Source organism: Myotis lucifugus, unplaced genomic scaffold (assembly GCF_000147115.1).
Source record: "Myotis lucifugus unplaced genomic scaffold, Myoluc2.0 scaffold_27, whole genome shotgun sequence".
Taxonomy (NCBI): domain Eukaryota; kingdom Metazoa; phylum Chordata; class Mammalia; order Chiroptera; family Vespertilionidae; genus Myotis; species Myotis lucifugus.
In genome coordinates this window covers 6363858-6386455 of record NW_005871075.1, presented here as the reverse complement: position 1 = coordinate 6386455, position 22598 = coordinate 6363858, and the positions used below count along the sequence as shown (strand labels likewise).

The 22598-nt window shown below is 38.4% G+C and overlaps 1 long non-coding RNA gene across 1 annotated transcript; it reads right to left on the bottom strand.

The window, feature by feature from the left end:
* Positions 1–18998: 18998 nt before the first annotated feature.
* Positions 18999–22238, bottom strand: LOC106696735. Its single transcript, XR_001347680.2, has 2 exons — positions 22167–22238; positions 18999–19585 (listed from the first exon to the last, which is right to left on the bottom strand). It is a non-coding gene; the product is annotated as an uncharacterized LOC106696735 (long non-coding RNA).
* Positions 22239–22598: the final 360 nt, after the last annotated feature.

The following is a 22598-nucleotide window of genomic DNA, read 5'->3' as shown; positions in this document are numbered from 1 at the left end:
GCTCTGACCCTTCTTTCATCTCAAATCCTTGAATTAGCTAAAACTAAGCTCTTATTCCTCATCACTGCCACCCACTGAGCAGAGCTAGACCTGTAATTCCCAGGAGACAGAGAACAAAAAGAAAGATTCTGGTTCATAAGTTTATAAACAACCAACTGTGTGTTAAAGGTTAAATACATTTAGATGTGTGTGGTCACATCACTTGCTGTTTGCCAATCTCATTTTATATAACCTGGACCAACAGAACCAACACGAGGGGAGACGCACAGGTACAAGGTCAATTCAAGGGTTCAACAAAGCGCTCAAAATGATAGAATCAGCAGATAACATGCTTCACAGGTTGCTAAGATACCTTAATCTGGGAAAAGAATCAGAATTAAGTTTTTGTTAAGAGGTTTATCATTCCCTATCCTGATCCTTTGATAGAGATAGTCTATAGGAATCTTAGCTTAGCAATTAGATGGCTGATATAATTGGGGGAAAGTTTTAAAAGGGGTTTGAACAGAAAGATAATAGCTTAAGAATTTGAGAAGTCACTTGGGGAGAGTTGGGTCATCTTGAAGTTGCTTTCGGCAAGTTTAAGCTATTTTAGAAGATTTTTCTCTTTGTAAAGGAAAAGAAACTAAGCAATAATATTCTTCAATGTGGTTTTGTACCTAATGGAGTAGTCATGGTCAAGGAAAGCCATTATAAAGCCCATTTAATTAAGAACAAAGTGATATTAATAATTCTTGTTGCCATTTGTCCTTTGTGAAAATTTCTGGTTCTGTGTATTTCACATGCTGCTGTTCACCTCAAGCCATGTAATTTACATTTTACTTGGGAAAAGAAAGAGATGCTGTTTCAGGCTCAATCATCCTAGGCAGTGTCATCAGAAAAAATATAAGATGAAACCATGTTGCCTATTTTGAAAAATATTTGCAAGTTTTAATTTTTCATAAACCCATTGAAAAAGTTGTAAAACAAAGAGCTCTCATAACCCCTTTATTCAGATTTAATTATTTACAACTTGCCCCATTTGCTAGTAATTTATTCTCTCTATTTCTCTCAATAGATAGATGAGAAAGAGAGAGGGAGAGGTATGAGTGTGTTACTTTGTGAAGCATTAGAGAGTGAGTTGTAGACATGGTACATCTTGTCCCTAATTCTTTAGTGGATATTTCCTGAGGATGAGGACATTTTCATGCATAACCACAGCACAAAATCAAGACAGTTAACATTTACACAATAGTATTACCCATGCACAGTCCATATTCAAAGTGTGCCAATTCTGCCAATAAAACACCATGTATTAAAACTATAACTTTTTACCAATCCAGGATATATTTTAGGATGACACATTACTTTTAAACATGCTGCCATTTTAACCTCCTTTAATCTGGAATATTCTTCAGTCTTTATTTGTCGTACATGATCTTGACATTTTTGAAGAATGCAGGCTATGGTAGAAAAATATAGAAGAAAATCTAAATGTTTATCAGTAAGGGATTGGTTAAATAACATGATTTAACCACATTAAGAAAATCTACATATTTATTAAAAGTGAATAATGTTCACTTATTGGGTATGGACATGGAAATATGGCCATGCTGTATTAAGTGAAACAAACTATTTGTAGAAAAATGTATAGCATGAACTCACTTTAAAATGTGTGTGTTTGTTTATAATACATAGAAAATTCTATGAATGGTTTTCTTTGAACAGTATAGATAGATTACATGAGACTTTGAACTTGATGCATTTCTGTATTTGAATATTTTATACTATTCACATTATTTTTAAACTTCAGAATTTTTAAAATTAAAAAAGAAGATTACAAGCCACGGTTTTCAATAACAATAGAGAGTAATATAAGTATATGAAATATAAATGGAGATGTGTCACTTTATCTACTGGGAGGAACTGGAAACAATGGTACCCCAAAAACAATGTGGACACGTAGCACCCAGATCATGGCTTCTAACTACCATTTTTCTCTAAAAAGAGCCAGGGTTACTTTCAGAAATGGCTGACTATGGCACTGTAGCTTATATTCTACTGGGAGTGAGAAAAATAAATACGCAATAATTATATTACACAAGGTAATTATGGATTATGAGAGGTGTTCTAATGAAATATGATGAGAGAGATCAAGCTTTGTTAAGGCGGATAGATAGGGAAGGGTTCCCTGAATATGTGCCACTTAGATTGAGATCCATAGAAGGAAAGCAGATCAGCCATGTGGAGAATATGGGGAAGAGACTTCTAGGCATAAGGAACAGAAAGGAACGAGCCTGGTTTAGAAGCATTTGGTTGGGTCACAGAAGAGAGGAAGCCGCTATGGCTGGAGCATAGCACTGTTCACTCCTGGTGGTGGTGGCCATCCTGGGCAGAATGTGAGTCTAATGTGAAATGAGGTTGGAAAGATAAGCCTGAACTGGTAAACCAAGCAATTCAGATTTGATTCTGGGTGCAATGGGAAAGTCTCGGAAAGATTTCATGAGAGAGGTGACGTGATCTGACGCAGGAGTTACAAAGATCACTCTGGCTGCTTTGTGAAAAACAATGTTAAAAGGTGTGAGAATGGAAGCAGACCAGTTAAGAGACTATTGTGAAAACCCAGGCAGGAAAAAATGGTGGCCTGCCCAGGGGTGGTGTCAGTAGAGATAAAAAGATATGGATCAATATCAGTTTATACTTTCAAGTTACAAACACCTGGATTTATGTTAGATTAACTGTGTGAGGTGGCTGAGAAAAAGGCCAGGTTAAAGGGAGATGTCCAAATTCTCTACTTGGGATTAAATTTAGAGAAGAATATCAACAACTCCATTTTGAGTATGATGATGTTGAGATGTGCTTTGGAAACCAAATGGAAATATCAGATAAACAGGGAAATTTATAAATTCTAAAGGTCTTATGGGATTTTCTAACTTTTTTTATGAGATTAAGAGACAATATTTAAATGATAACATCTGTATAATTTCATCAAAAATGAAAAATTAAAGGAAATCTTGGTCACCTTCAGAGTTTCTGCAAATTTAAATAGCACTGTGCTTAAGAAAGATGAAATATTGAGAATTACCTACATGATTTAAGGGGAAAATTATGAGCAAAATTAATTTTGTGAGATAGAAGAACTACAATTGAATAAAGGAGAATATAAGTTAAACATCAGAAATAATTTTCTGAGCAAGAGTAATTCAAATCTGGGCATCTTTTAAGGGCTTATGAAAGATCCTTCACCTGAGACATTAAAAATGAGACTATATAAAGCCTCGTTTAAAAGGGGAAAAAAATATATTACAAAGGATATGGAATAAATGTTCTAATAATGTTTTAAAAATTATTATTAGTATTTATGAAACCAAATCCAGTGAATTAAATGTTCTACCTTTTCCCATAGTAACAACTATAGCTCTTTGTGTAATTTCTTACAGTTGGTGGAGGTGAGGTTAAATGGGCCAGTGTAATATTTAAATGCCCTTTCTGGAAGTTTTTATAATGCTGAGCAGAAAATATTAAGGTGTATATCTCCCGTAAAATGGGGATGTGCCAAAAAGAAGGAGCAGAAAATTGGTGATGCTTTGGGGGAAAAACTAGATTTGTATCCACTTGAGTGAAGGCAAAAATAGATTTTAGAAGAGTACAATATAACATTTAGCTGGAAAATGTCATTGTTGCAAATAAATTAATTTGATCTTAGCTGCAAAGAATTTTCATTCCAAAACAACTCTCTTAAACACAGTCTGTGTGAATATAATGAATTTTGCTTAAAAAAAACCAGATATATCATTTCCATTTTAAGGTTAGATCTTAAAATCAAATATATTTATCATTCTCTTAACGACTATTGAGAAGTTGTTTGAGGCCAATTGTATTCTTGATACAGAGCACTGGTAATTGTATAAAGGCGTTGAAAATATTTTTCAGTGAGAATTATTTTAGTATACCATTTCCATCAAGGCAGTGATTTCAATTAAAAATGAGCATGGCAATATTTCTGCGTTGACACTCCAATTTGTTTGCAAAATAATTTGAAGCAGGGTATAGCACTACAAAGCTGGGAAGCAAAGCCTCTGCCATTATATAGCATTGCACATCTGTGAAAAGAGAGGTGTGAGGGCTGGGTAAATGCTGTGAAAAAAAGCAGGAGAAAAATCAGTGCTGGGATGAGTAACTGACTGATGTTGGCAGGGCTCAGTAGGTCATCCTTAGGCACGACACCATCTTAAGGAAATTCCTAGGGTTAGTCCACCTGATGGGCATGGTACCCAGTAGGACTGGACACTGCATTTACTGCTTAGACTAACATAGGACTTTACAGAATCAGAATATAGTCATCGGGCTAATAGGAAGTGGAGGAGGATGGATAGTCAAGCAGTAGGATAGTGCAGTGGCCTTGAAATGCTGTAAGTAGAAGATATTCCTAAGATCCTCATAAAACTGCTTTATCACTGAAAGTAAGACCACAGACCTTATAAAACAAAAACCAAAAAAGGAAGGGAGGGAGGGAGGGAGGGAGGAAGAAAGGGAGGGCGGCAGGAAAGGAGGGAGGAAGAAAACAGCTGATAATGCTACTTGAGAGAACTTCCATGTCACATGCTCATAATAGAAAGTTCTTCAGGGAGAGTGAAATCCGCAGTCTTACCTCATACGGAAGGTTTGGTGCAGCATCCCAGCTGAGTCCCTCTTTATTTCTTAACTCTGATATCATGTAACCAAAGCAGGCACTTCCCCTCAGGCTCTCCATCTCGCTAGAACCTCCCTGAGCCTAGACCTCTAAATCTTTCCTCTCTTCCAAATTGCATTGTGAATCCCAGTAATGAAAAGCAACGCGTTACCGTACAATAGTTCTGTTCAGTCCTGTTTTACTCATTGTATTGGCTCTCTCATTTCAAACCACATCTTCTTAGAAAGACGTGTTTTTTTAAAGTAAAACTAAATTGTAATGGTTATGTTGAATATTCCCAGTAATGCAAAACCCCAACCTCCTGGCAAGCAAACTACTCCGTTAATGAAGAGCAGCGATGACTGGGGACATACTGTCCTGGATGTTGACAAAGGTCCCTCTCTCCAACCCTTGCTTATCGCCCCTATTGCTTCCTTAGAGCTTCACAAGGCTTCATTTATGTAAGGAAAATTGTTACATCCTCAGTCTTCACTTCTTCAAACAAAACAGTCTCACCTTTTGAAGCCAACAGAATATTGATTCTAGAACCCTCACCATGCTGGCCGTCGCCCCAGATACGTTCCAGTGTCTACTTCTTGCTCTAAACATGTGCTCACAAGAACCGAACACAAGGCCCAAATGTGTTTATCCAGGATGTGATCTTCTTCTCTCTAGGCACTTTTCTATTACTGTTACATTAACAACAACAACAGCGACCCATCAAGCAACTGGCCCTGCCATTTCGTTGTTGGTTTATTGAGTTTGCTACCAACAACAACAGCAAAACGCTAATTTCTTTTTATGTGATGCTCTTATGAGTAAATTTCCTACAACCTTTCAGTGCACACTCCTTATTCAAACTTCCCTGCAGGCATTTCTGTTTAATCCAGAAGATAATTGTGTTATTCTTTAATTCTAATTTAGTTTTGGTCTTCCCACAACATATTCTCTCTCTCTCTCTCTCTCTCTCTCTCTCTCTCTCTCTCTCTCTCTCATCATCTGCAAATAGGAAAGGCACACCTCGGTTGTTTGTGTCTATGGACAGGAAATGAGAGCTCTCCAGTCTCCAGGCTGCCTCTAGAGCAGTGGTTCTCAACCTTCTGGCCCTTTAAATATAGTTCCTCATGTTGTGACCCAACCATAAAATTATTTTCATTGCTACTTCATAACTGTAATGTTGCTACTGTTATGAATCATAATGTAAATATCTGGTATGCAGGATGGTCTTAGGCGACCCCTGTGAAAGGGTCGTTCGACCGCCAAAGGGGTCGCGACCCACAGGTTGAGAACCACTGCTCTAGAGACTGTTCCAGGGGAGTCTTCACACCCCAGGGGGTTCCAATGCAATATTATCAGCCAGCAGCTTCTTTCCTGCAGAAATAAAAATAAGCACATTAGCAAACAATTGCTAATATTCAGTTGCTAATTTTCTCTACAAGGAGCAATTAGCTTACCCTGAGTTGAAAAAGGTCTGTATTTATCCAAGACCGTGTACTTCCTTGTTTTCATTATTTGAAAACCAATGCAAAGTATTTTAGGACCGACTTCTTCAGGACTAAATTTATTTGAAGTGTCTCATCCACCTTGACCCTGATATGTAGGCCCAAAGTAATGTTAGGCCTGAGATAAATTATTCTGGAAAAGTACTTACATTAAAAAAATAATAATGATGCCCTAAGGCATTATTACTGCATATCTATTAAATTCTGCTTTAAGAAGAATCACAGTGCAGATATGGAGAACTATAGAAAATGTGAGAAAATTGTTGCCATCTGATAAAAATGTTTTTCCAGCTAAAGTGATTTTAAAAACTGTTTCAAACTCTTAAGGAAAGGCTGCCTAAGTCTGATTTTTTCATCTTCTCTTTGGAATGGATTTGATTTACGAATGTTATTCTAATCATTAATTATAGTTGCCTTCTAGCCTATAAGGCCCGAAAATGGAAATCTAGAAGTTACAATTCTATTTCCTGTTCAAATATTATTTTCTACTAGGTCCTAGCCAAAAAATAATAATCACTTAAACATAGTTAATTTATTTCTACATACCTCAGGGTATGTTAGAATAATTAGTATATACAGAAAATAATAGAGAAAAGTATTGCAAAAAATCCTATTTTAATTTTTATTATTATACATTCAAACCATATTTATGCATTTAAATATTTCCAAATTATTCACATTTTCTAGAATATTAGAATGCTATTTTTATCTTCCAAAACATAATTCCTGCTGAAAACACTAAGTATATTCAACATTAAGACAAGCAAATAAGTAACATACCATCTAAAACATTTTATCATTTGTTATTTGAGCAGTTATAGTAAAATCACCGGAGAGGAATATGTAGTTGCAACCATCCACTGTATTTCCAAGATGCTCAGCAACCACGAAATGAATTTCGCATCAAGACCATAATGAGAAAAAAGGCTCCCGAATAATTTCCTATTTCTCAAACGGGATATGAATGAACAGCGAAGGCAGATCATTTCTAAAAACAACATCTCATCCAATGAACTGAATCCTTACAATCTTTGTATTAGGAAACCAACATTTGAAAAAAGCAGGCAATCATTTTTACATGTTCGGGCAATGCTTATTTTGAATAGAATCCATTTCTTTCAGACAACAACAAACTCTTCAGTTTAGTTTTGCTTGTTTTGAATAATAATAGCAACCTTCCCAAATGCATAATGACAATCTTCCCAAATTCTCCTATGAACTTGTTTACAGAAGAAATTGGTGGTATTTCCCCCCACCCTCCATTGTCCACCAGGTCATGTATAATTATAGTTATGAACTCTGTGACCATCCGTGAATATTTTTTTCTTGTGACAACCCTCCCCTCAGTTAAGTTGAATGAAGAACTTTACTTCTTTGGGTTTCGTTCATAATGTTAATATTGGACCTAACGCCTTGTGTCATAGTTAGTTGTCCATACAGCTGTCTTTCCTGGTAGACTGGGATCCAGGTGCCTACCTTCTTACTCGGGGGCATGTCACTTAACCTCTTTAAGTGTCACTTTCTCAAATGTGATATGAGAATAAAAATGGTGTGCACCTCATGGGGGTAATGTAAGTATTGAATCCTGTAATGAATATAAAGCGCTTATAATGGTGCCTGACATACAGCAAGTGCTCAATACATGTTTCCTGTTATTAGGTGTAAAATCTCTACTGTACATGACACACAGTATATTACCAACAAAATGGAATTTAGACCATTCCTATCATCCCCTTAGCCCGAATCCGTTCTGTATTTGTGGATTCAGTTATCATGCAGTATGTGGCATTTGTTTATGACTTGATATTAGGGTCTCTGGTATATTATGGTTCTCTTTATATATTAAAAATAAAAGGTTAGGTGGAAAAATAAGTTTGGGCAATAGAGGACATGTTGAAAGAGCCTTCTCAGTTTCGTGAATATATTATTGTGCGTTAGAAACCTCGGACAGCACCATGCAACTCTTCTAATGCCTGCTCGGCCCACTCCCACATCCACACCTTTCCTGAAAACAGTTTTTACAATGTTGACCCATGATAGTACCTGCTTGCTTAGTTTCCATGCCTGAGGGAAGTGATTGGCTCTCCGGCTGCTTTCCTATCTTTTCCCAGCACACCATCTGGGTTGGTGGACTATGGGGATTTTTGTCTTTATCCATTGACCTGGCTTACATATTCATGGTGTTGACTGATAGAGCCACCTCCTCCCCTGCTTCTCAGAGCCAGCAGTGGGGGGTCCCCCTACATGCAGGGACTCTACTATTGTTCACAACCTCTTTGAGGATGGGAGAGGCTGCCGGCAGAGAGTTGTTAGGGAAGCAGAAATCCTGTCTTGAAGAAAACATTGCTCCTCTCCTCTCATCCTTCCCCATTCTCCAGACCAGCAGAGCCGGGCTCCCTGTCACATTCTCAGCTGGAGGACAAGCTTGTGTCGGGGGAAATCTGACCTGACAGAAATCCTGTGAGATTTTCCCCAGAAATTCCTAAGGGTGGCATTTTCTACGAGGGTCAGCCATTGCTGCAGCTCACCAGGGACTGAAGTGGCCCCAAATGAGAGCAAAACCTAAACCCCTGGAGGCTCCTGAAGAAGAGGTTCATGAAGAACCCGAGTGAAATCCTAAATCAGATATTGCATATATAGGAAAAACAGTACATCTATTGATAAAGTAGTATAGGGACATACATTTAAGGGAAATATCATTGGATCTCTCCTTGTTATTAGAGCATTTCATAATAAAATGGGCATTGTATTTTTAATGGATTTTTGTTGATTTCAGAGAAGAAGGGAGAGGGAGAGAAAGATAGAGACATCAATGATAAGAGAGAATCATTGATTAGCTGCCTCCTGCATGCCCCCTACTGGGGATCCAGCCCACAACCCAGGCATGTGCCCTGACCGGGAATTGAACCATGACCTCCTGGTTCATAGGTTGATGCTGAAACACTGAACCACACCAGCCAAGTTGGGAATTATATTTTTATTTGTATTATAAAATATATCAATACACCTATATCTATATCTATATCTATATCTATATCTATATCTATATCTATATCTATATCTGTATCTATATACTGTATGTTCACATAGAACTACTATAGAGAAAACCTTGAAGAAAAAGTTTTCTAATAATTCTGAATCCAAATATTTTGTTAGCAGAAGTTCCTAAAAGGACAAAGTATGTAATAAGGCAAATAAAGATATCCTCCTTTAAAACTATCCCTATATTTTATTTAAAATGCAAAAGCAAAAATAAAGTAGTCTGACAATCAAAATATAGAATTATAAATATAATACTTCTGGGCCATTCCTGTCACAGCCCCTCCCGTTGAATCCAGTAGCTATTTTAGACCTCAATGGGCTAAATATAGGTCCAAGAAAAAGAGACAGTTCTTTGCTTTGTAATAACCACAATGTAATTGAAGATGAGGTTCCAGCAGGGAGAGGGAGTTTTCTAAAGAGCTGCTTTTGCACACATTGCCACACTAAGGTGAATATTTTGCAGTGAAGACCTCATGCTAACACTAATTTCACCATTTCATTACTTTCCCATTAGAGACAAACAGCCCTTTAAACACTGTATTAGAAAGTCTCTTTTGTCTGCTTTGCAGAGCAGTCAGTTGCATCTTTGCTCACGAGTAAGTAGACCTTCCATGCAGTGCTCCAGCTCAGATCTTATATCTAGCAGGAAAGGAAAGTCTTGCTGTCTTTCTAGATCATTCTAGCTATTTACAAAAAAATAGAGCATCCTTTCTCCAGAGCTCTCTTTTTCGCAATAGAACCTGCAAGCCAATAGCAGCAACAGTTATTTTAAAGCAGTTTGTGCAGGGTACATCTGCTTGAAGGTGTCACCTCCATTCAAGGACCTTATGTCTTTGTAGCCAGGTGAAGAGCATCGCATGCACAGGCCATGTCAGGAATATGTTAGGTACTGTTCATTTAATCAAAACCTATTTTTAAAAAGGAAAATAATATTTTAGATTCCACACTTTAATAGCAGTAAAGTATATTTCCTGAATAGGTTAAGTTAATTTGGGGGTGGGAGGGGCACATGTGAACTGAAATATATTCCCTAAAAGTTCCAAAATCCTCTTTACAATCATTTAAAAGAGGACTATAGGGTTTGTATTAAGCTCTCCATCAGGAAAAAAGAAAAATATTAACACCCTCTGTTGAGGTGGCTGAGAGGATGCCTCCCTTTTTATTTCATTAAAGAGCAAATGCCACACAAAGCATTCATTTTTAGCAAGGAAACCAGTCAGATCTTCCCTAGCACAGCCTTCTCTAATGGGCTTGCCTTTATTGGGAAAGTTTTAATTGAGTGATATTGCAAAAATCAGAACAAACTTCAGTACATTTCCCTTTTCACTTAATCCTAATTTGGCACTCAAATCCATCATTATGGTTCATTTAGAATAATATAACTATTAAGACTCAGAATAAATCTTTTACATACTGAACAGTCTTCCTTTTTATCTTACTGGACTGCTTTCTAAGGTTTTTCTCTTTTGTTCTGGAATAAATCAGAATTAGAGGAATTGGAACAATGAGAATATACCTTAGTGTAAATATATGTACATGAAAAAAAGATATAGCATTGTATATGTATTATACATTATAAATGTACATATATACATATGTACATATATGAGTATATATGTATATTATATATATCCTTTATAATAAAAGGCTAATATGCAAATAAACCGAACAGCTGAACAACTGGTTGCTATAATGTGCGCTGACCACCAGGGGTCATGTACAGAACATGGCAGGCATCAACAGCAGGCAGCAGAGTGCAGAACATGGCGGGTGTTGGCTGTGGCGGGATGGTGGAGCAGGTGAATGGGGGCGCCAGACCAAGGCAGGGTGCAGGTCACTGTCATCAGGGTGAGCCTCTGATGGTTACTGAAAATTCTTTGCTCCCACGTGCTGCGGTCCCGCCCAGCGCTTGCACCTACTGTCAGCACCGACCCCGCTCTCACCTGCTGCCAGTTCTGGAGCTACTGCTTGCACTTGCTGCCTGTACCTGGCGCCGGCCCCAATCACTCAGCGCTGCCAGCCCCGATCACCCCTCAGGGCTTCTCCACCTCCCTCTGCTCCTGAGGGGCAATCAGGGCCGGCATCTGCTGCCAGTAGTTGCCCTGCACGCACCCACTGCTGGCGCTGGCCCTGTTCACACCTGGAGCTGGCACCAGAGCTGCCGCTCACACCCCTTACCGGCGCCAGTCCAATCACTCAGCACTGTCAGTGGGTGTAAGGGGTGACTGGCAGCCCCGCCCCTGAGGGCTTCTCCACCTCCCCCTGCTCCTGAGGGGAGATCAGGGCAGCAGCTGCTGCTTGCACCCACTGCTGGTGCTGGCCCCAATCACTCCACGCCATCAGTGGGTGCGAGCAGGGCCAGCACTATCAGTGTGTGGGAGCAGCAGTGGCAGGAGTGGGGCTGCCGGCAGACAGGGGACTGGGGGCCGCGGTGGAAGGGTCCAGGCGAGGGCACAGAGGATGGGCTGAGACCCGCCCCTGTACCCACCACAGCCTTGCGGCCCACAGTTCCTTTCAAGGTGCATAAATTCATGCACTGGGCCCCTAGTATATATATAATGTTCTACATGAGATAAATGCAAAGTAAGCTACTCTGGTAAAATGATTATTCTTAACCACACTAACTCTTTTTTATTTTACTTTGAAACACTATCAAACATTACAGAAAAGTTGTGAGACCAGTACCTGGCTCTCATTCTCCTGGGCATATTTATCTGCTCAAGTTAGTTACCCTCCCAGCACACCAGCCAAATCCTCAGCCCCGCCCCCTGAACCCAGGGCTCCTCTGGCAAGACCCTGGACCAAGATCAAGGGGCAGCCAAAGGGGCCGCATTATTTTTTTCATCTGAATGTGATTGAGGAGAGCCAGGAGCTTCCTGATGAGCCTTCTGCCCCAAGACTGATGGTGCAGTCTCCAGTCTCCATTTCAAACATTTCCTATAAGCGCTCTCTCTCTCTCTCTCTCTCTCTCTCTCTCTCTCTCTCTCTCCTTCCGAAAGAAGCACCATGAGGTTTGTAAAGTTTTAAATTTCATGACGAATTCTCTTTTGAGTCTTCTCTCACAATCAGTAACTAGCAAACAGTGGGAGGACAAAAATGAGGAGAAAAATGGGAAAATCAATTTTATCTCCTGCAATTACAGGAAATAAACTCTATGGAATATTCTGCTTTATTGGATTGTATGTGAATCATCAAATGAAAGACATTTTATCCATTTGGCTTATTCATAGATTGTGGTTTATTACATTATATAGTAAACTGGAAGATATTGGGTGAGTCATTTAACCACTCACCAAGTTTCATTTAGTAAGAGACCACCTCTGTTGCGCTATACGAGTGTGTTATGCTAGAGACTTAGAGAAGAAAAATGCACTTTGTAGCTATTATCAATATTAGTCACAATGCCTCCTTTCATTGTGCTAGGAGAGGGTATTTTGTAGAAAAATAAAACAAGCCAGTAACCTAGGAGGCAAATGATTTGCCTAATGTCGCAGAGAGTTTGAGCAATAGAGGGAGATCAAGGTCTCCTGGCTCCTCGTCTGGTGCGCAAACCAGCAAACACATTGCTCTCATAAATGCATGTGATTGAAAAGAAGTTCCCTACTCCCCATGGCACACAGGAAGACTTTAGTTATACGCCTTTCGGGGTGAAAAGGGACTTAAACCACAGGGTTGTTTGTTTTTTCTCTTCCCCACCATGCTAGAAGAAAGAGCACATTTAAATTAAATAAGACACCTCAGCATCCAGAAAAACCTGCCGAGGATAAGGGGAAGGGACTACCCGGTTTAACATTTTGTTCTTAAATAAGGAGGAAGGAAGCAGAGTGCTTAGCTACTGAGAAATTGTATGCTATACATAAGAAGTGATGTCTGTCCCCAAATCCAGTCATATGATAAACACATGTGCTTGTAAAACAGCCCACTCCAAGTCATGTACTGAAGTGAAAAGAGGGTTGAAGATGTGTTTCATTCTTGGTACATGTTCACAAGCTCATTAAATATAGGGCAACCCCTTTGCAACAGACCAAACATGGTCACAAACTTCCTGAGCCTATTTTGGGAAACGGCACTGCTGGGCAAGTGAAGCTTCAGGCCACAGACCAACCACAGGAGCCACAAGGATGGCTGGATGAATGAACTTGGAAACCTAAACACAGAGCCTGCCATATTCCACCCACTCGGGAAATTGCCCTAATGGTCCATGTCTGACGTCTGAAAAGTGGAAGCTGTAAAACTGACACTGCTTCTTGTTCTGCACCCTCATCTCACCTGTGGCTGAAGATTAACCGTTTAAATTTTGGCTGGCTGGGGTACCAATCAGATTTCATCTCTGTGCATGCACACATGCATGCACACGCACGCACACACACACATACACACATAACATACATTTTTCTAAATACGATATGAATTATTAACCTGTATTATTTTTTAAATATGTTTTTATTGATTTCAGAGAGGAAGGGAGAGGTAGAGAGATAGAAACATCAATGATGAGAGAGAATCACTGATTGGCTGCCTCCTGCACGCCCCACACTGGGGATCCAGCCCACAATCCGGACATATGCCCTGACCGGAATCGAACCATGATCTCCTGGTTCATAGGTTGATGCTCAACCACTGTGCCATGCCGGCCAGGCTAACCTTAGTAATGCCTCAGAATTTCTTAAAGTTTCAGAGCAGATTTTGTTCCAGTATCTGAGGATTGATGTATTTTTCGGGATTCAAGTAGCCTCTTCGTTTTTTTCCATGTTGGGGTTTCACTGCTCAGATGCCCTTGAAAGACTTAATACAGCGTATTCTGCATCATCTGGAAGATCCCAAACTGCCATTTGATTCGTGCTTACAAACAAATTGATGCCACATGGTATTTCTGAAGGGAAAAAAGAAATGGCCTTAATATATAAACCATGCATTCACCCCTAAATGAAGACCAAATGCTGTCATGATTTACTGTACAAAAGGAGTTTTCACAGCAGTTCCCAAAGGGCAAATTGGGGTGAACTGAAACACCACATAGCACGTGGTAATGCGGCCCAGCAGCCCCGCCACAGGGGAGACTGCAAAGGCGGCTCTTTGTGCCAGGGCCGCCGGCTTCCACTGCCACCAGGGACTTGGAACAGGCGCCCAGGGAAGAGGAAATGCAGAGACAGCCCCAGCGGCAGGCACCACGGAGGCCACGTGCTGCAGAAGGTTTCAGCACAGAACGTCGTGTAATGGGGCAGAAAGACAACCTTGACATGCAGCACAGAATTACAGAAGAGCTCATTTGGGCTGAAATAGCTGACCTGAAAGAAGAGCCTTGTCAGAGGCTTTTTCATGCAAAGCAGTTCTACTTAAAAAGTCAATGTGTGGCTATTATAGATTGAAAGACTGAGAACCTTCTGGCTGCAGGTATCCCATGCTATTCCGCTCAGTTAGGTTTGCGCACACATGGTGAGACAGGCTGAAAGATGGTTCCTGGCCCTGGGGTGCTTACAGCGTCACGAGAGAGGCAGGCTCCTAGGGAAGAGTTGCGGTATACTCTGGGTGCTGTATGAGGAAGAGAGGAGCACTTGCCAGCTTGATACAAAAGAAGGGCGGTATGACCATGAACCAAAGCAGGCTCAGGGGGAGGTGCATCAGACCGGGAAGTGGAAGTGGAGTCACAGAGTTGGAGTGCTGGTAAGAAGAGGACCCGGCCTAAAATCCACCGGAGAGAGGCTGTCCTCATGAGAAAGGATCAGTCCATCTACTAAACCCCAACACGGTGCTGGTATGACATTTCACGATGCATAGTCTTAGGACATTAGCTGCGGTCTTCTCAACTCAGCCTGTTGTTCTAATAAAATCCCAAAGTACAAATACACCCGTAACATTGCTTTTAAGTAGTGACAAGCAATCCCAGCGTCCTAGAGTATTTCCAGTGATCTCAAAGGGCATTACTAAATCTGAAACACGGTTTTCATTCCTTTCAAAATTCAAAGGGAAAAAGCTATTTGTGTGGAAAAAATTATTTTAATCCAAGGGGCACCAATTATGTCCTTCAAAGGGGAGAAAGAGTGGTGCCTTGTCAAGTCAGGTCAGGAACCAGAGCGATTCAGATTGGAAACGTGCTAAACCCGTGAGCTAAGTGGTTTAGTTAGGTATTGGTAGAGCCCATATCTCCTGGAGGTGACACTTAATGTTTCCATGCTCTCATATTGTGAGTGACTTATGTGTAACAAGGACTGAAAAAAGTCTCTGCCTCTGTCGCTTGGAGGTCTGTGCCGCAAATCAGCCTGAAAATGGGAATCCCATGGTCCAGAGGGCCCTGGTAGTTTGGATGCTTCCAGCTTCCAGTGGGGAGCCTGCAAACCAGGGAGGCAAGTTGCAGCACAAAACTGCACCAGTTGCAAGCTTCTAAGAGAATTCTAAGCAATGGGACCGTGAGCTCCAAGGACTCCAGAAACCTGATGAAGTTCAACAGCTAAATGTCTGACATAGGTTCCATAACTTGGAAACGGTGAATTTATTTGTAATAGTAGCTATTCTCCCAAGCCCGTGAAACTCATGAGATTCTATCGTAATTTGGACACAGAGAATCTTGTGATAAAAATCCAGAGAAGACAGATGTGTAACATAAAAAGATCAGTCCTAATTGCAGTTTATGTTGGTGTCGGGGAAGGATTCTGCCTCCTGGAAGGTTATCCAAACTAAATTCCGAGCCCTTGGAGGGTGTTCTGCTTTATTTATTGTTCTGCAGTATTGCCTGCCTTTCCCTCGTGTTCTTTGTGCTTAGGAAATAATTTGTGCGTGTCCCTTTATTGTAGCATAGCTGCTGATTTCAGTGACAAATAGATGGTGGGGTATTTATTCATGTCTATAGTGTTGCATTTCTTTTTGCATTCTTTAAAACTGGTGTGGTGATTACTAGAAAGAAAGGAGGAAGGGGAAGGTAGAAAAGAGTAAAGGGAGTATAAATGGTGATGGAAGGAGACTTGACTTTGGGTGGTGAACACACAATACAATATACAGATGATGTACAGAATTGTACACCTAAAACCTATATAATTTTATTAACCAATGTCATCCAAATAGATTCAATTAAAAAACCTAAAAAATAAAACCTTATAACTGCATTCCCCAGGTTGTGATAGAAGTCAGGCAGAAATTATTGAAAGGGAAAAATGAGATTAATATTTTAGTTTGAATGTCAAAAGCTGAGGGAACTTGGGCAATATAAAAAGGTCATGAAATCACAGGCAGCGTTATCTGTAGTGTTTTATCTTCGTATATAACTAAAAGAAGATTGAGAATTCACTTTTTAATATGAAATATATATGTAACTTACGAAAACTAAATTGTTTAACCAAAATGAAAAATTATCCATTAGATCTTTTACGTTCTTTGCTTTTTATTCATCTCACCTCTTTCTTGAAATCTCATTCCATAAGCATGTTTTATTAATGACCTATTAATAAGCATTCACTTAAAACATGACTGATTAAAAAGTAGACCTGATTTTAAGTAAGCGTTCTGAAAATGTTTCATTTATTGAATTCATCGAGGTTTAAGTTCTCATTTGTATAGCTAGAGGCTAAATTACAGATACTCATGCTTGTTTTATCATTATAATGAAAGCAGTGCTCTTATTTGCAAAACTAATTAAAATTCTACTCTGACCCACATAAATTAAACCTTTCCCCCAAATAGATTACTTTCAAATCTTTATATAAACTTTACTATATACGTGTGTGATAATGAAGGTATCTATCTTTAGTGTAACATAATCAAGGTTAAGAGAAAGTAAAAATTAGGTTCAGACTTTTTAATACTGCAGGGTACATTTTTAGTGCCCTACAGAGAGGGTTAGTCACACGACTCCCATTAACTTTAATGGAACCTGTACGGGCAAATTGTATGCTGAAAGTCTTAGGAAGTTAAACGTCAGTAGAGTTTACTAGTTTCATTTTTCCTCTTTGGAGCTTTGGTTTTGACTACCTTTACTTTCTAATGGTCTAGAGGGAAGACATGTCAATAAAAATGATTAACATAAATGTTTTCAAGTTTTATAAGCCCACAATTTTCTATGCATACATTTGCCCAGAATTTAGAAACCTGCAAACAATACTTAATAGCATTGGAGATCGAATTAGCAAGTAAATTCAACTAAATAAAGGACATAGTTTTAAAATATGAATATAATAATATTCTTTAAATATGAATATTATAGCACTCTTTATCCCCTACTGCTTATTCATTTTTCACATTCCTATTTACAATTATAATAGCAAAACCAAAGACTGAAACTATTTTATTATAATAAATTTTAAGTATCTTTGTAACCATATTTAGGTGTTTATATTTGAAATAAAGTGTATTTGGAATTTTATACATTGGTCTTATTAAAAGATACACATGAACAATTAAAAATTAAACCATACTCAAAAGGGGCAAAAGGAACCCAAATTTTTTCTCCGCTATCAGCAATACCTCCCCACAGTTGTGAATTCAATCACCTGACTATGTGGTGAAGTTATAATCGGTTAACCAATCCATTCAAAACATGTTTAGTATAATAATGAATTTACATTTACCACACAGAACACACAAAAAAAGATAAATGAAGATTTCTTTAATGTCAACTCATCCAGGTGTTCATAGCACTGCTAAATTTGGAAACAACTAGGTATCTTTTAATTCTCTTTTCTCCACCAAATATATCTATCCATATTTAGAATTTTCTAGAAATTCACCATTTAAAAAACTGAACATTCTTTAAAAAGAATCCCCAGTGTAAACTTTGGATAATCTTTTATTTCACCTTATTTGGGAATCTAACTAACCAAAAAGAGACTTGTCAGACAAAAAATATATATAGTTTAGTCAGGAATAAAATGCAGACTTAATAAGAACATTGCTAATTAATATCATAAATAATTTCATCTTGGAGAAATGTTTCAGAAATAAAAAGATTGGTCAAATAAAATCTATTACATAAGTGAAGTTTCCTATAAAAAATTGTATTAGTTGGTTATACTCATTCACTGCTGGTGGGAATGTAAACTGGTACAGCCACTATGGAAAACCGTATAAAGGTCCCTCAAAAAATTAAGAATAGAGTTACCAGATGAGCCAGAGAACCCTCTTTTGGATATCAACCCCAAAATTTTAAAAACATTTATTCGCAAAGATACATGCACCCCTATGTTCATTGTAGCATTATTTACGGTGGTGAAGACATGGAAACAATTGAAGTGTCTTTTGGTAGATGATTGGATAAAGAAGGTGTGGGACATATATACAATAAAATACTGAAATACTGCCATTTGCAACAACATGGATGGACGTTGAAAATACTATACTAAGTGAAATAAGTCAGACAAATACAGACAAATACAGTTAAGAACCATGTGATTTCAATCATATATGGGATATAAAACTGAATGCAACAAATGAACAAACAAGAAAAGCACATAGACACAGACAACAGTATGGTGGTTACCAGAGGGAATGGGTGTGAAGTGCTAGCAAAGGTTAAAGGGGTCAAGTAAATGGTGATGGAAGATTTGACTTTGGCTGGTAGGCACACAATGCAGTATGCAAATCATGTATCATAGAATTGTACATCTGAAACATATATTAAACCCTGTTAACCAATGTCACTCCAATAAATTTAATAAAATGAAAGAAAATAAAATATTAGTTGGTTATTATATGAACCCTAGAAACATGCATACTGTCAGTGAGTATTAGTGTGCTGCAAGAAACGTTAGCCATCTAGTCTACTCCATCATTTTATTAAGGGTCAAGAAAAACTAGAATTGAAACCTCTTGACTCTTCATTCATTCATTGCGTAATATTTTATTGAGCACCTACAATGGCCTTGCACAATTTTAGGAAGTGAGTTAAAATAAAAAACAAAACATACAAAATCCTTGCCATCTTAGATACAACATTCTAAATGGGAAGATGCAACAGAAATGGAAATCAGTAAAGAAAAAAGACAATTTCAGATTGTGGGGCATACTCAAAAGTATTTGGTGTGATTTTCACCAGTTAAGAATGCACTATTGAGTATTTCTCTTCTCATCTCCTCTGATAGTTCCTTTTCTCTCCTTGAAGGTAAAAGTAAAGGAGAGACTTATCAGTATATGTACTTTCATTCATCTCAGTGGTCAAATTCCCTCCAGAGGCACCCACATATTCATGAGCCATCAATATTTGCCACGCTGTTACATTCATATTATGAGGTTGTCTGATGCCCACTTTCATTGGAGCTTTTCAGTATCTGACTTTTGCAGCTTTAAAGACTGAAAACCTAAGACCATGTTGTAAAAACAGCTTCAGAAAAAGGTGTGTGAGTAATAATTCTCCTCCAGAGCAAAACGGTTGTCCCTCCATGGTTGTTTCTCATTCTGCGTGATTTTTCTGTGTAGAGAACAAAAGAGAATTTGAAAGATGAGTTGGGGTGTGAATCTGGCCCCTTGTCATTCTATGAAATTATACTGACTGTCTTGTCTTCAATGTCAGACAATGAAACCGTTTCCTTTAACGAGCAAAAAGAATGCTCAATACTTTTTCATTTTTTCTTAATGCATAATTTATGTATGGCCCATTTATTAATAACCATGAAGTGTTGTACCTGGAAATCCGGCACGTGAAGGAACAGAATATATAGAATCAAAATGAACATTTCATTAAGCAGATATTATTTTTACATTAAAAATAACTTGCCCTAGTTAGTTCTTTCTGGGAATGTTGGATAAAGTCCAACAGAAATTATTCAATTATTAATATAACCATATTTATCAAATTCAACAGGAATTTCAACTATATCCTGGTTATCAATAAACCTCAAGGGTAATAAAACATTTTTATAATGGCATATTTTACGTACAAGGGAAAATATTTCAATAAAGCACCATTTCTGTCAGTTTTTTGAAGGCAGAGTTCTTTGTATGTATTTTCCTTGCCTAATATAATGACACATTATATTGTTATGATGATAAAATCTACAAAGCTAATATTTATAAAATAATTTATGTTTGTGAGGCAACAATAATATAAGTTAGGCACTATTATCACTTCACATTCTCGATGAAGAGAAATTAAATATTTTGCCCAATGTCACTCATTTGATAAGAGGAAGAGCTGAAACTTGACCTCAAGCATCTAACTATAGAACCCAACTGCTTGACCATGAACTCTTCCACTTCCCATAACTTGTTTAGAGTAGACATTCAAACAAAAATGCATTTAAATTAAATTGAAATCCTGATCAATTTAGTCTTTGTGATAAAGCCATTAAGAAGACTTAAACTTCTGGATAAATGTCTGGGGTAAAAAGTAAAACATGTAGTTCATATTCCAAATATTATATATATTTCAAATATTCTAGGCCTTGTAGAAGTCTGGAGCTGGTAAGGTGTTTAGCAATCAATTTAGTCCAATCCACCACCACCCCCAATATTGAAATGTGGACCCAATCATTTCTGGGTCCAGAGAGGTGACTCAGGTTACTGAGTGTCATACAACTTGCTAACAGCAACTATCCTAATTTCCAGGCAATGATATTTGAATTCTACCTTACTTTTTTTACTTTAGTTTATGTATTTATGCGAAAGTGAATTGCTAATACCTAGACCAGCGGTTCTCAACCTGTGGGTCACGACCCCTTTGGGGGTCGAACGACCCTTTCACATGGGTCGCCTAAGACGATCGGAAAACACATTTATAATTACATATTGTTTTTGTGATTCATCACTATGCTTTAATTATGTTCAATTTGTAACAATGAAATTGGGGGTCACCACAACATGAGGAACTGTATTAAAGGGTCGCGGCATTAGGAAGGTTGAGAACCCCTGACCTAGACTGTTAGCTTTATGTACTATGGAAGACAGGCTCTTAAAGTGTCCCCTATCTTCCCTACCTCCTGATGTCCATGACCTTGTGGGATCCCCTTTCCTTGAGTATGGATGAGACCTGTGACTTGCTTTTAACAAATAGAATACGGCGAAAGAAATGGGATGTCCCTAGTGACATGTAAATGATGATGTGATTGTGTCACAGAGGACCAGAGGTCCCATTTGGCAGGAGTCTCTCTCATTCTTGCTGGCTTTGATGAAGCAAGCAGTCATGTTGGAAGGCCCACATGGTAAAACAAACAAACAAACAAAAATAAAACAAACAGCTCTAGCCGGTTTGGCTCCGTGGATAGAGCATCGGCCTACGGACTGAAGGGTCCCAGGTTCGATTCCGGTCAAGGGCATTGTACCTTGGTTGCGGGCACATCCCCAGTTGGGGGTGTGCAGGAGGCAGCTGATCAATGTTTCTCTCTCATCCATGTTTCTAACTCTCTATCCCTCTCCCTTCCTCTCTGTAAAAAATCAATAAAATATTTTTAAAAAACACACAAAAAAACCTGAGGGCAGCCAATAGGAACTGAGGGGAGCATCCAGTCTGCAATAGCCTGCAAGCACCTCAGCTGACAGCCAGCAAGAAAATGAGGCCCTCAGTCCTCCAGCCATATGGAAATGAATAATGGCAGTAACCTCAGTGAATGTGGAAATGGCTCCTTGACCAAGGCCTTGACCGCAGCCTTTCGGAGGGCATAGCTAATCTGTGCTGAGATTCCTGATCCAAATAAATGGTTAGATAGCAAACTTCTGTTGTTTTATGCTACTACTTTTCAAGTAATTTCTTGTTTCTTTTACAACAATAGAAAACTAATACATGCAGTTATCTGTATTGTGGATGAAAAATAATAAAATTTGAAAAAAGTTAGAAATTCAAGAATTAAATATTAATTGTGGATTATCAATAACACATGCAAGAATCCAAAATTTATTTCTAGAGGTTATGAATTATGTATGACTGAGAAATTCACAATCTTTCTAAATGTTAGGTGTACTGTATTAGATGAAAAAGTGGGAAAACGATGATAACGTAAAATAATTTTAGAAAGTCCCAAATAACAAAATGGTGTCAAACTTTAATATGTACTCACATTTTCAATTGGAAATCTGTATTTTTAGGTTCCTTTATCCATTACAGAATGCAATATTGTATTTTTCTTAGTCTATTTAGGAGCAAAAGAGTAAAAGTGAATAGAAAAAGACATATGATTTTTTTTTTCTTTTAGGAACACAAAAGTGTTTGGGAAAGCTGAAAATCTTATTTTATTCTGACAAACAGTAGTCTAAAAGAAGACCTCCTGAAACAGCTTGTTTCAGAGGTAACACTGGGGCATCAGTTAAAATAGGAAAGTTTTCTAATTGGACAACTTCCTGGCTTTTGCCAACTTTTATTGGTTGGAGTGTGTGAACTCTGGAACTCTCTTTAGAACTGCATGGTTCAGGCTGCCTGCATGCATATATGTGTATAGATAATTGCTATGCCTGGTTCCCAGGATATGAGCTGTGTAAAATTACTGTAGGAA